The sequence below is a fragment of the Salvelinus alpinus genome, chromosome 7 (assembly GCF_045679555.1).
Source record: "Salvelinus alpinus chromosome 7, SLU_Salpinus.1, whole genome shotgun sequence".
Taxonomy (NCBI): domain Eukaryota; kingdom Metazoa; phylum Chordata; class Actinopteri; order Salmoniformes; family Salmonidae; genus Salvelinus; species Salvelinus alpinus.
In genome coordinates, this window is record NC_092092.1 from 46182760 (window position 1) to 46197984 (window position 15225).

Consider the following 15225-nt stretch of genomic DNA (forward strand, 5'->3'; position numbering starts at 1 on the left):
TGAGAACTTGTGGTCAATCCTCAAGAGGCGGGTGGACAAACAAAAACCCACAAATTCTGACAAACTCCAAGCATTGATTATGCAAGAATGGGCTGCCATCAGTCAGGATGTGGCCCAGAAGTTAATTGACAGCATGCCAGGACGAATTGCAGAGGTCTTGAAAAAGAAGGGTCAACACTGCAAATATTGACTCTTTGCATTAACTTCATGTAATTGTCAATAAAAGCCTTTGACACTTATGAAATGCTTGCAATTATACTCCAGTATTCCATTCCATCTGACAAAAAGACACTGAGGCAGCAGACATTGTGAAAATGTATATTTGTGTCATTCTCTAAACCTTTGGTCACGACTGTATATACTCAATTCACGTAACAAATAGTATGGTTAGTGTGGTTAGCATGAGTTTTCGAACACAGCTCTGGTATACAGTGTCTTCGGAAAGTATTCAGACCCCATGACTTTTTCCACATTTTATTAGATTACTAAAATTGATTTAAAGTAAATGTTTACCTCATCAATCTACACACAATACCCCATAATGACAAAGCAAAAACAGGTTTTTAGAAATTTTTGTTAATTTATTAAATAAAAAAACATATCATATTTACATAAGTATTCAGACCATCTACTCAGTACTTTGTTGAATCACCTTTGGCAGCAATTACAGCCTTGAGTCTTCTTGGGTATGACGCTACAAACTTGGTACACTTGTATTTGGGGAGTTTCTGCCCTTCTCTGCAGATCCTCTCAATCTCTGTCAGGTTGGATGGGGAGAGTTGCTGCACAGGTATTTTCAGATCTCTCCAGAGATTTCTATCGGGTTCAAGTCCAGGCTCTGGCTAGGCCACTCAAGGACATTCAGAGACTTGTCCCGAAGCCACTCCTGCGTTATCTTGGCTTTGCTCTGGAGCAGGTTTTCATCAAGGATCTCTCTATACTTTGTCTCGATCAGGAGTTGTCTCCCAGTCTCTGCCGCTGAAAAACACCCCCACAGCATGATGCTGCCACCACCATGCTTCACCGTAGGGATAGTGCCAGGTTTCCTCCAGATGTGACGCTTGGCATTCAGGCCAAAGAGTTCAATCTTGGTTTCATCAGACCAGAGAATCTTGTTTCTCGTGGTCAGAGTCCTTAAGGTGCCTTTTGGCTAAATCCAAGCGGGCTGTCGTGCCTTTTACTGAGGAGTGGCTTACATCTGGCCTCTCTACCATAAAGGCCTGATTGATGGAGTGCTGCAGAGATGGTTGTCATTCTGGAAGGTTCTCCCATCTCCACAGAGGAACTCTAGAGCTCTGTCAGAGTGACCAAAGCCCTTCTCCCCTGATTGCTCAGTTTGGCCAGGCAGCCAGCTCCAGGAAGTGTTGGTGGTTCTAAACTTCTTCCATTTAAGAATGATGGAGGCTACTGTGTTCTTGGGGACCTTCAATGTCCCAGATCTGTGCCTCGACACAATCCTGTCTCGGCGCTCTACGGACAATTACTTCGACCTCATGGCTTGGTTTTTGCTCTGACATGCACTGTCAAATGTGGGACATTATATAGACGGTTGTGTGCCTTTCCCGAATCATGTCCAATCAATAGAATTTTCCACAGGTGGACTCCAATCAAGTTGTATAAACATCTCAAGGATGACCAATGGAAACAGGATGCACCTGAGCTCAATTTCGAGTCTCATACCAAAGGGTCTGAATTCTTATGTAAATAAGGTATTTCTGTTTTTGCTTTGTCATTATAGGGTAGTGTGTGTAGATTTGAGGATTTTTTATTTATTTAATCAATTTTAGAATAAGTCTAATGTATCAAAATGTGGGAAAAGTCAAGGGGTCTGAATACTTTCTAAAGGCATTGTACACCAGGGATGGGAAACTCCAGTTCTCGGGGGTCAGAGTGGTGTCACTTTTCCCCCATCCCCAACAAACACAGCTGATTGAAATGAATTGCGTTCAAAACTGAAGATCATGATTAGTTAATTATTGGTGTAAGGTGTGTTAGCTGGGGCTGGGGCAAAAGTGTGACACCAATCAGGCCCCCGAGGAGTGGAGTTGCCTATCCCTGGTATACACCGTCCAACTAAATGCTTACTTTCAGGTTCCTTCAACAATACAACAAAAATTAAGAAATAATAAAATATCAAAATACAAACAATGTAAATGTAGAATAGAAGAAACATTTTAGCATATGTATAATACAGGAAGGCACAATTTATAGTGAAATATTTACACGTGTTTTGGCAAGGGGAGATTCGGGGGAAAGTTTTAAAATTTTGCATTATCTAGCAATCATAATAAAAGTCTGGTAGCAGCCGTTAGCTTGTACAGTGCCTTCAGAAATGATTCACACCCCTTTACTTTTTCCACATTTTGCTGTGTTATAGCCTGAATTTTGAATGGATTACATTAGATTGTTTGTGTCACTGGCCTACACACAACACCCCATAATGTCAAAGTGGAATAATGTTTTTAGAAATGTTTACAAATGAATAAGAAAATGAAAAGCTGAAATATCTTGAGTCAATAAGGATTCAACCCCATTGTTATGGTAAGCCTAAATAAGTTCAGGAGTAAAAATGTGTTTAATAAGTTGCATGGACTTACTCTGTGTGCAATAATGGTGTTTAACACATTTTTGAATGACTACCTAATCTCTGTAGCCCACACATAAAGATGATTGTAAGGTCCCTCAGTCAAGCAGTGAAATTCAAAAACTGATTCAAAAGACCAGGGAGCTTTTCCAATGCCTCGCAAAGAAGGGGACCTATTAGTAGATGTTAGTAGATTAGTAAAATGTTACAAATAAAAGCGGACATTTGAATATCCCTTTAAGCATGGTGAAGTTATTAATTACACTTTAGATGGTTTAATTCCTTACTCAGTTGCCAGAGAGGAAGGAAACCTCTCAGAGATTTCACCATGAGGCCAATGGTGACTTTAAAACAGTTACAGGAGAAAACTGAGGATGGATCAACAACATAATAGTTACTCCACAATACTAACCCAATTGACTGAGTGAAAATAAGGAACCCTGTACAGAATAAAAATATTCCAAAACATGCATCCTGTTTGCAACAAGGCAGTAAAGTAATACTGCAAAAAATGTGACAAAGAAATTCACTTTTATGTCTTGAATACAAAGTGTTATGTTTGGGTCACCCCAAAACATTACAGAGTACCACTGCCCATATTTTCAAGCATAGTGGTGGCTGCATCATGTTATGAGTATGCTTGTAATCGTTAAGGACTGAGGAGTTTTTCAGGATAAAAAAGAAATGGAATGGAGCTGAGCAGGGAAAATACTAGAGGAAAACCTGGTTCAGTCCACTTTCCACCAGACACTGGGAGATTATTCACCTTTCAGCAGGGCAGTAACCTAAAACAAGGCCACATCTACACCGGAGTTGCTTACCAAGAAGACAGTAAAGGTTCCTGAGAGACCGAGTAACAGTTTTGACTTAAATCTACTTGAAAATCTATGGCAAGACCTGAAAATGGTTGTGTACAACCAATCTGACAGAGCTTGAAGAATTTTGAAAATAATAAAATAAAAATGTTGCACAATCCAGGTGTGGAAAGCACTTAAGAGAATTACCCAGAAAGACTCACAGCTCTAATCGCTGAGGTGTGAATGCATATGTAAATGAGATATTTCTGTATTTCATTTTCAAAACATTTGCAAACATTTCTAAAAATGTGTTTTCACTTTGTCATTGTTGTATTGTGTGTAGATTGCTGAGAAAATAAATATGTTTAATTTGGAATTCAGACTGTTACACAGAAAAATGTGGAATAAGTCAAAGGGTATGAATACTTCGTGAAAGCACTGTAGATATAAACTGTCTCTGAGCCTGTTGGCATGTTGCTCTGATATCATCTGCCTGACGGTAAGGGAGTGGCTGGGGTGTGAGGGGCCCTTGATGATGCTGCGAGCCTTCCTCAGGCACCATTTCAATTAGATGTCCTGGATGGCATCTTCTGTGGATCTGTTGGAGCAGTAGGCAAATTGGAGTGGGTCAATTGTGCCTGGCATGCTGGCCAAGATGTGGGCCATGACTAGCCTCAAAGCACTTTATGTTGACCGGGGTGAGTGCGACGGGCGATAGTAATTTGGCCAAGTCCCTTTGTTTTTCTTGGGCACTGGTGTGGACTACGGCCTGGGACAGGTTGAAGATATCAGAGAAGTAAAATATTTGTTTTAAACGTACTTGGTTAAAATCACCCGCAACAATAAAGACTGCTTCCCGGGTGAGAGGATTCTTGCTGGCTAATGTTCTTCTACAGTTCGCTGAGTACCGCCTTGGTATTTGCTTATGGCAGGACATACACAGCTGTGTTAATGACACAAGTGAATTCCCTCAGCATATAGCGGGTCAGTATTTTAGCATCGGAAACTCCAGGTCGGGGCAAAAGGAGCTCGAGAAGTTTTCAACTTCGGTACACCAGGAATTATTGACGAGTAAGCATACCCCTTGGAGTCGCCCTTTACTTCCTCACCGGCATTGCCTTTGGTCATCTTGGTCAGCAGCAACAGGTAAGCCTGCTGTGCGGGGAACAAAGGAGCGAATGTAGTAAGCCATATCTGGGAGGTTGAAGTGTGTAGCTTCTGATTCATGATCCAGAAGTAATTGTCGGTCATGGGAAATTGCACAAACATTCAGAGCAAACAAAGTAATAATTAACGTGGAAATACCCATAAAAAAAGCAAAGTCGAGCAAGAACCGCACCCTCCTCAGCACCGCCATTGTATGTGTGTGTGTGTGTGTGTGTGTGTGTCTCAGTCACCTGATCTCAACCCAATTGAGCACTTATTGGAGATTCTGGAGCGACGCCTGAGACAGCATTTTCCACCACCATCAACAAATCTCCAAATGATGGAATTTCTTGAGGAAGAATGGTGTTGCATCCCTCCAATAGAGTTCCAACACGTAAAATCTATGCCAAGGTGCATTGAAGCTGTTCTGGCGGCTTGTGGTGGCCCTAGACACTTAAAGGTAGTGTTTCCTTTATTTTGATACTTACCTGTAGGTTTCTCTCTAATTATATCAGTAAAACACATATAGAATGTTCTCTTCCGAGTCTCATTGATAGCCCTGTAGAGAGAGGGTGAAGCAACATTATCATGGAATTTAAAGTGCCACTGTAGTGTCATGGCTATGTTCCCCTTTGTTTGCACTTGCTTTTTTGGCCTCAGAGAAATTCTCTCTTTCCACACAGCAGCAAAGGTCAGCAGGTATGACACTCCCAACTTTCCTTAGATCCACATCGTTGATGCATCTTTTGGAACATTGTCATCATTGTCATGAAGCCATCATTGGTTTTTGATATCAACAGACTTCTCTAGATTTAGCAGAAATTGTAAGAACCTCTACTATTGCTCTTTAAAATAACATCTTCCTCGCTTCATGGAAAGATTGAGATGTTCCTCTTCAAAGTTTGTGCAAGTGAGGTCCTCTGCTGCATTGTCTGTTTTATAAGAGCTCCTTTGTACCCATTCGACTGGGGTCACTTCTCTGTGTTACTGAGCTTGCCATCAAATGCCTCGAACATGGCCCGGAATCTGGAGTTGATGTCTGCCAGCAGGGCAGCAGGGGTGTCGAATTCCAACATCTGTTATGGAATTGAGAAAATAAATAAAGTATTTTATGACCAACAAGTATTTTGACTCACAACAGAAATGTGCCCTTAGGTATACTGTGGTATATCAAATATTTTGTTTAGTATATTAGCCCACCTTTCGTGTGATTCAATAGATTTGAGATACTTTTGAACAGAACCCTATAGGCCCTGGTCAAAAGTAGTGCACTACATAGGGAATAGGGTGCCATTTGAGACACATTGTATATTTCTATGGTGCAGAAGACCCACCTGTCCCTGGTCCAACACCATGATCCTGTTACAGCTCATAACAGTATTGAGGCGATGGGCGACGATCAGCGTGGTGCCGCTGCTGAACGACTCATGGATGGTCTCCTGAATCAGCCGGTCTGTCGATGGCTGCCGTCGCCTCGTCCAACAGCAAGATCTGGCAACCCCCAACACATGTCACATTTAAGCACACTTTGCAGGGAACGGTTCGATCACTGGGCTGGTAGAATAAGGAAGTAGTAATATTGTAAAGAATGGAAAAACAGTGTTGGTTCTTTGAATTATGGACATAAATATTATAATCTTAAGGAGTGTTATAACTAATGTAAGACTAGTCCCTAAATGCTACGTCTTTAGTCATCCTCAGTTGTTTGTATTTCCAACTGCATTCTACAGAATCAAAGTGAAATAACCATAGAAGCCATGTGGCGGCAATGTTACGCCTTTGGGAAGTTGCTGCCTTACATTCTCAATGTTCTTATGTGACATCCTCAAAAAGTAGGATGTGATGCACACAAGCCTTCCTATGTGGTAACAGAAAATAAAATCAATCTAACTGCCCTCATCTATTGTACTGTGTGTGTGTGTGTGTGTGTGTGTGTGTGTGTGTGTGTGTGTGTGTGTGTGTGTGTGTGTGTGTGTGTGTGTGTGTGTGTGTGTGTGTGTGTGTGTGTGTGTGTGTGTGTGTGTGTGTGTGTGTGTGTGTGTGTGTGGTGTGGAGAGAAAGAGACGTGACACTAGTGTGAGTGCGTGCGTGCGTTTACCTTGCTGTGTCTAAGCAGTGCTCTTGCCACACACAGTAGTTGTCTCTCTCCTACTGAGAAGTTCTCTCCGTTCTCTGTCACTTCAGACTGGAGGGAATGGGGCAGTTGGCTGATCTGAATATGATGGTAGACAAAATGGAGTCAAAACACAAGCCACAGATATCGTTTTTCAACTATTCAAACATCTCTAGAGGGGATATTTAATCTTAAACAGGTCTAGGACTTGTTATCAATTACTCTCAGAAGTAATAACACTATCTGAAGATGTATAAGGCAATGCATATATACTATGATGCCAACATAAAGACTACTAGATTAATAAGAAAAGCTCATCCATTGTTTAAAAATGGCCTTTTTGCCTTTGTGCAGATTGCCATGTCTCATTTTCGATTAATTGAAAATGACACTTTTTTTCAAAATATCTGTCTTTTTCAAACAAGCATTGCAGAGCTGGCTACAATTTCAATTTCATCCCCCTGAAAAGATAGAACAAATATTACAACAAATACAGTATTATGGCTGAACTCAAATGTGCTGGTTGATAAAATACCTGTATTTATGGGAAAGATGTTTGAAAAGGGTATTTTGTTCTTAAATTATATTGTTAATTGTAATGGTATAGTTGTCCTTCATGGAGTTATCAGAATTGTACGGGAAGGTCTGCTCAATCCAAGAGTACAACCAATTGATTACAGCATTACCCCAGAAATGGAGGAGGCAGGTGGCAGCGGGAGGAGGTAGGACACTGGTCTGTCTGCCCAATATAAATGATCAAAACTGGCGGAGGAATAAAAATAGCATAAATAGGAAAGTATACCAGTTTCATTTGAGGACCAGGATGTTGACAACTGTGCCATACAGATTGAAAAATAGTTGGGAAGAGATTTTTGATGTACCGATTCTATGGTACAGGGTGTATGAGTTGATATATAAAACAACGCAAGATTCAAGACTTCGTGCTTTTCAGCTAAAATTATTATATAGAATTCTTGCCACCAACAAAATTGAGAATATTTGGGGCATAAAATCATCGAAGCTCTGCAGATTTTGTTGTGAGGATACAGAATCAATAGACCATTTATTTTGGTATTGCCCTCAGGCAGCCTGTTTCTGGTCTCAGGTTCAGGAATGGCTGAAAATGCATAGCATTGATCTAAAATTGACCCTAGAAATAGTACTGTTATGAGATCTGGAGAGACCGGGTCAGTCAATTACTAATATACTATTACTCTTAGTAAAAGTATTTATCATGCAATCTGTAGGTTCTATTCGATTAGATAGATTGAAATTGTACAACAATTTATGATGTTTGTTAAACATCATAGCATAGTTGAAAGATATGTGTTAGGTAGAAACACGAAGTGGGTGGCCAGCAGAGATAGATGGGATGGGCTGAGGGAAGCTGTGGGTTGGTATGTGGAATTGGAGACAAGTGGGAGTGGAGTTGCTGTGTGAGAGAGAGAATGATGGTCAAAAGATAAAAGGAGAAAAAAAAAGTCTAAATAAAACGTAATAAAAGTACATTTGAATGACACTAAGTGGCAGTGTTTTTACAACTAATGCCGGTTTGCCTGAGGCTGATGCCATGCAGGTGTTTGTACACATGCATATACACACACTCATTCAAATAAACACATACAAGAACACACACATACATGTAATAGTGCCAGACATGCACACACACATATAAAGTAGGCATTGCTGTTATGATTTCAGTTGTCCTTGATGTCCTTTGTTTTACATTTGTTATTTAGTTGAATTGTTTTTGCATTGTTGTTTGCTGTTTTCTTCTGTCTTTAACTTTTTTCTCTTTAGTTCATTCTCTTGGTTGTTGGTGCGTTGGGGGGTTCTTGGGGGTGGAAAATATGATTAATTATATTTATTTTCTTCCGGGGGGGGGGGGGACTGTGGGAGGGGTCTCGAATGGTTGAGGGACAGCTATTGGGTAACTGTGGGGGGATCTTGAAGGGTTCGGGTTTCACAAGGTTGTGATCATGAAAAAGGAAACTATGAAATATATTTTATATCACTATCATGCACACGCACCCTCACACATAAGTGTAACGGATGTGAAATGGCTAGCTAGTTAGCGGGTACGCGCTAGTAGCGTTTCAATCAGTTACGTCACTTGCTCTGAAACCTAGAAGTAGTGTTGCCCCTTGCTCTGCAAGGGCCGCGGCCTTTGTGGAGCGATGGGTAACGATGCTTCGTGGGCGACCGTTGTTGATGTGTGCAGAAGGGTCCCTGGTTCGCGCCCGAAGTCGGGGCGAGGGGAAGTACTAAAGTTATACTGTTACATTGATGCTGTTGACCCGGATCACTGGTTGCTGCGGAAAAGGAGGAGGTTGAAAGGGGGGTGAGTGTAACGGATGTGAAATGGCTAGCTAGTTAGCGGGTACGCGCTAGTAGCGTTTCAATCAGTTACGTCACTTGCTCTGAAACCTAGAAGTAGTGTTGCCCCTTGCTCTGCAAGGGCCGCGGCCTTTGTGGAGCGATGGGTAACGATGCTTCGTGGGCGACCGTTGTTGATGTGTGCAGAGGGTCCCTGGTTCGCGCCCGTGTCGGGGCGAGGGGACGCCATAAAGTTATACTGTTACATAAGGATGGCTCTGTTGTGGAAAGACTGATACATGTTTGATAGTGTCTTGATGCTGTATTGTTTGTCCTTCATGTTCTAATACTTTAATGTTACCCCTTCCTTGTGTTTTTTGTAATAAATAATTTAAAAAAACAAAGATTACTTGAAATTCAAACTGAATCACTCTATTTATGTTTCCTTTGACCATCTATCCCTACTTACCATCTCCTTTATATGTGTCTTCTCAAGTGCATCCCAGATCTGGGCATCTGAGTATTGATTCCATGGGTCCAGATTGGACCTATTTGGTAAGAAAAAGTACATTTTCCCACTAATGGTTAAGGTTAGGATTGGGGGAGGGGAAGCTGATCCTAGATCTGTACCTCAGGGAAACTTAGGTAAATCGTTCATACATACCTGATGGTGCCAATGAAGAGAACGGGCTCCTGGGGAATGATTGACAGCTTGCTTCTCAGGTCGTCCAATCCTATCTGGGCAATGTTGATGCCGTCGATGGTGATGGAGCCCCCAGTCAGCTCCACCAGTCTGAAGAGAGATACGCCCAGTGAGGACTTCCCTGGATAGATAGTAACAGGGTTGTGAGGGAACTACTCCGCATACCTATGATTAGTTCAGATACATGATAACTGTAATCTTCACATGTTGATGTGGTTAACTGGATAATGATTACTTCTTTGCTTCTATGACAATCATTCAAAAATAAACAATCAATTTGATACCATCGTTATTACATTATTTCTTAGTAAATACCAGGTAAACACCAGCGGAAATAGGACTATAAAATGAAACATTACTGATGTAAAAATACATGGGAATAAAGGATGGTAAGTACCTGAGCCTGTGCGAAACACAATGCCGATGGTCTCCTCTGGCAGGATGTTAAAGGAGAGCTCCTTGAGTCCCAGTGGCAGGTTGTCCTGGTAACACATCTCCACGTCCTGGAAGGAGATCTGTCCCTTATCTGGCCAGCAGGGAGCAGGAGAGGATGGCCCACTGATCTGTCTCGGTGCCTCACCCTCCAAGGTCTGACAGAATTTTTTAAATCAAATATTAAATCAAATTTTATTTGTCACATGCGCCGAACACAACAGACCTTACAGTGAAATGCCAAGCCCTTAACCAACAATGCTTTAAGAAGTTAAGAAAAACAAGTGTACAGTAAAAAATAGAAAATAAAATTTACAAATAATTAAACAGCAACAGTAAAATAACAATAGCGAGGCTATATGTAGGGGGCAGAAGGACAGAGTCAATGTGCGGGGGAACCGGTTAGTCGAGGTAATATGTACATGTAGGTAGCGTTAAAGTGACTATTCATAGATAATAAATAGAGAGTAGCAGCAGCGTAAAAGAGGAGTCTGGATACCCCTTTGATTAGCTGTTCAGGGGTAGAAGCTGTTAAGAAGCCTTTTGGACCTAGACTTGGCGCTCCAGTACCACTTGGCGTGCGGTAGCAGAGAGAAAAGTCTATGACTAGGGTGGCTGGAGTCTTTGACAATTTTTAGGGCCTTCCTCTGACACCGCCTGGTATAGAGGTCCTGGATGGCAGGAAGCTTGGCCCCAGTGAGGTACTGGGACGTACACACTACCCTCTGTAGTGCCTTGCGGTCGGAGGCCGAGCAGTTGCCATACCAGGCAGTGATGCAACCAGTTAGGATGCTCTTGATGGTGTAGCTGTAGAACTTTTTGAGGAGCTGAGAACCCAGGCCAAATCTTTTCAGTCTCCTGAGGGGGAATAAGCTTTGTCATGCCTTCTTCACAACTGTCTTAGTCTGTTTGGACCATGATAGTTTGTTGGTGATGTGGATACCAAGGAACATGAAGCTCTCAACCTGCTCCACTACAGCCCAGTCGATGAGAATGGGAGCGTGCTCGGTCCTCCTTTTCCTGTAGTCCACAATCATTTCCTTTGTCTTGATCACGTTGAGGGAGAGGCTTTTGTCCTGGCACCACACGGCCAGGTCTCTGACCTCCTCCCTAGAGGCTGTCTCATCGTTGTCGGTGATCAGGTCTACCACTGTTGTGTCATCGGCAAACTTGATGATGGTGTTGGAGTTATGCCTGGCCATGCAGTCATGAGCGAACAGGGAGTACATCAGGGGACTGAGCACGTACCACGGAGGGGCCCCCGTGTTGAGGATCAGCGTGGCGGATGTGTTGTTACCTACCCTTACTACCTGGGGGCGGCCCGTCAGGAAGTCCAGGATCCAGTTGCAGAGGGAGGTGTTTAGTCCCAGGGTCCTTAGCTTAGTGATGAGCTTTGAGGGCATTATGGTGTTGAACACTGAGCTGTAGTCAATTAATAGCATTCTCACATAGGAGTTCCTTTTTTCCAGGTTAGAATTGGCAGTGTGGAGTGCAATAGAGATTGCATCTTCTGTGGATCTGTTGAGACGGTATGCAAATTGGACTGGGTCTAGGGTTTCTGGGATAATGGTGTTGATGTGAGCCATAACCAGCCTTTCAAAGCACTTCATGATTACAGACGTGAGTGCTACGGGTCGGTAGTCATTTTGGCAGGTTACCTTAGTGTTCTTGGGCACAGGGACTATGGTGGTCTGCTTGAAACATGTTGGTATCATGTTTCAAGTGAAAATATCAGTGAAGACACTTGTCAGTTGGTCAGCGCATGCTTGGAGTACACGTCCTGGTAATCTGTCTGTCCCTGAATGTTGACCTGTTTAAAGGTCTTACTCACATCGGCTACGGAGAGCGTGATCACAGTCGTCCGGAACAGCTGATTCTCTCATGCATGTTTCAGTGTTACTTGCCTCGAAGCGAGCATATAAGTAATTTAGCTGTGCTTCCCTTTGTAGTCTAATATTTTCCAAGCTCTGCCACATCCGACGAGCGTCGGAGCCGGTATAGTGCGATTCAATCTAGATCCTGTATTGACCCTTTGCCTGTTTGATGGTTCATCGGAGGGCATAGCGGGACTTCTTATAAGCTTCCGGGTTAGAGTCCCGCTTCTTGAAAGCGGCAGCTCTACCCTTTAGCTCAGTGCGGATGTTGCCTGTAATGCATGGCTTCTGGTTGGGGTATGTACAGTCACTGTGGGGACGACGCCATCGATGCACTTATTGATGAAGCCAGTGGTGTACTCCTCAATGCCATCGGAAGAATCCCGGAACATATTCCAGTCTGTGCTAGCAAAACAGTCCTGTAGTTTAGCATCTGCTTCATCTGACCACTTTTTTATTCACCGAGTCACTGGTGCTTGAGTGTTGATCTCTGTAGCTCCAATCCAAAGAGGCGAAGCCACCTCCTTTTTAACAGAAAATGTATTTATAGATCTCCAAAAGCTTGTTGGCGCTATAAGAAAAAGTTTATGGTTTGATGGGTGGTGTGAAACAGGTGCTGTCGTGTGCTGTGATGTGTGACGGGCCACACACTGGGTTCTATATCTGCTTCCTGCTGGGATGTCATTGTGTAATTGGGACGTTGTGTTGGTGCACCGTGCACAGGGATGTGTATTGTGTGTGTGTGCCTGCTTGCGAGTATGCTGTCTCTGTGTAAGTGTGTGTGTTGTTGCTTCATCTGTGCTTGTGTCCTGCTGCGTTAAATCTATAGGCGTGTGTTTGTGTCAGACTCAGCATGTGTGTACTTTCGAGTTGGCCACACATGGTTCAGCCAATCAACAACCTTCTCCCAACTGTTGGCAGCACTCCCTGGTGTCATTAGGCCTACCTACCTACCTTTATATAATGATTGATCCTCTCCACTAATGTGAAGCGAGCCTCAGTCTCTGACAGCAGCCTCACAGTGAACTGAAAAAGACCAGTCAGCTGACGAGGAGAGAGACAGAGATAGAGAAGAAAGCAAGAGAAGCGATAAGTCAATGATTAACACCCGCACACCCTATTACAATGAACCTAGACCCACGTCAACACTAGTGTTCATCCCAGTTTGCAATGATACCCTATGAATGAATGAGCAGCACAAACCATAAACCTTTACGACCCCTATAGACAGACATGCTGATAAGGCTATACTTCTCCATTCAGCTCAATCAATTTCAATTCATAGTTCCCTAAGAGGGAGCTCCTTCCCACGCCTGTAGTAATCCCACAGTGAAATTATAAATAAGACATCAAAAAGCCTTCATAAAAACCTTTCCATTAAAGGGGCAGACAAAATAATTAAACCCTAGCAAAGATAAACTCTAACATTGTGTGTGCATGTTCACATGTGTGTGCATTTGCGTGTGCGTACGTCCATGTGTGTGTGTGTGTGTCCGTGTGTGTGTGTGTGTATGTACCTGCACGGCGTAGGATATAGCCAAGCCTGCGTAGGCTTGGGGGGATCTGATTGTGCATGAAAACGATGAGCAGGGCTACGGTGGTGACGAGAGTAATGCTGATCAGGTCCAGTTGTACAGCCAGCCAGCGCATAGCACAGCTAAACAGGTAGTGGGAGGCCTTGTTGGTGTCCAGTAAAGCCTGGCACCTGAGATACACAGCGACAAACCACTAAGAACGGTTAGTGACAGTCAACAGACTAATAACAGACTTCGTGGAAGTCAACAGACCAATAACAGACTTAGTCAGAGTAAACGGGCAAATAACAAGGGACTTGGTGAGAGTCGAGGGAGGCCAGGCCAAACATGTTGAACCAAGGACACATGCATTAAAGGGATACTTCGGGATTTTGTCAATTATCATTTTTATGTCTCTGTGTCTAGTATGAAGGAAGGTAGACGTAGTTTCGCGAGCCAATGCTAACTAGCGTCAGTTGGAGGATAATCCTTCAAAAAAAAATGCATCCATGACTTCATCTGACTTTGGAGGAGTAGATAAAGGGCCTCATTGCCCAAATTCTGAAGTATCCCTTTAAGGGGCTGGTAAACTGGACATATGTGCTGTGCTAGCCAGGCTTCTACTCTCCTCACCTATAAGCCTGCCTGGCACACATGGGTTTCAATGGGAGGCTGGCTTCCCTAACCAACTTGTATGAGAGAGGCTGCCCAGTACCCACATTAGCTCAGCAGAAATGAAATGCTACTTAACTCAAACTCCAGGAAATGTTACTTAGGGACGTTTACTCATTATTAATTGTGCCATTTGGTAGACTTCTGGCGGGCTAAGCTCATTGGAAATGAACTGTCAAAACAAATGTCTTAACAGTGTTTGAACACACGTCCTGTGACAGACAAAGGAAGTGTCTTCCTAGCAACGCTATATATTAGTGTACTGTTAGTGAGAGATAAACTAAGTGTCTAACTATGAACGTTATATATTAGTTTACCTCTAATGACAGATAAAGGAAGTGTCTTCCTATGAACACTATACACTGAGTATACAAAACATTAGGAACACCTTCCTAATATTGAGTTGCCCTCAGAACAGCTTTAATTCGTCGGAACATGGACTCTACAAAGTGTCGAAAGCGTTCCACAGGGATGATGGCCCATGTTGTCTCCAATTGTTCCTACAGTTGTTTCAAGTTGGCTGGATGTTCTTCGGGTGGTGGAAACATTTTTGATTCACAAAGGAAACTGTTGATTGTGAAAACCCCAGCAGCGTCGTAGTTCTTGACACACACCGGTGTGCCTGGCACCTACTACCATACCCCGTTCAAAGGCACATAAATCTTTTGTCTTGCCAATTCTGTTCTCACCTTTTCAAAAAGTCATCCCCTCTGCCATAGGCGTGAATGGTGGACATCCCCTGGAAACTGCTGGTGATGTGCGAGCTGAAAGGTGATTGGCTGATGTTCTCTAGACGCTTTAGTTCACGAATCAGAACCCTAGTCAGTCAAACAGGAAGTGGAACGTCAAGTCTATTACATATAAACATACCAGAGCACAACTTTAGGGATGGTAAAAAAAGTACATTCACTCAGCATTTCTCGAATCTCTATTCTGTGACTCTGTGACCCCCAGCCAACAATGTTGTTTGAGCACGAAACACCCTTTTTCTACAACAGCCTTGTGAAATATCTATGGATGGTGATCAAGGAGAGGATTGAGAAAACTGTATAATGCAGTGTGAAGTCGGAAGTT

At 42.9% G+C, this 15225-nt stretch overlaps 1 pseudogene; it reads right to left on the reverse strand.

Annotated features, from left to right (window-relative positions):
- Nucleotides 1-5498: 5498 nt before the first annotated feature.
- Nucleotides 5499-15225, reverse strand: part of LOC139580250 (ATP-binding cassette sub-family C member 5-like) — a 53580-nt pseudogene continuing 43853 nt past the window's right edge.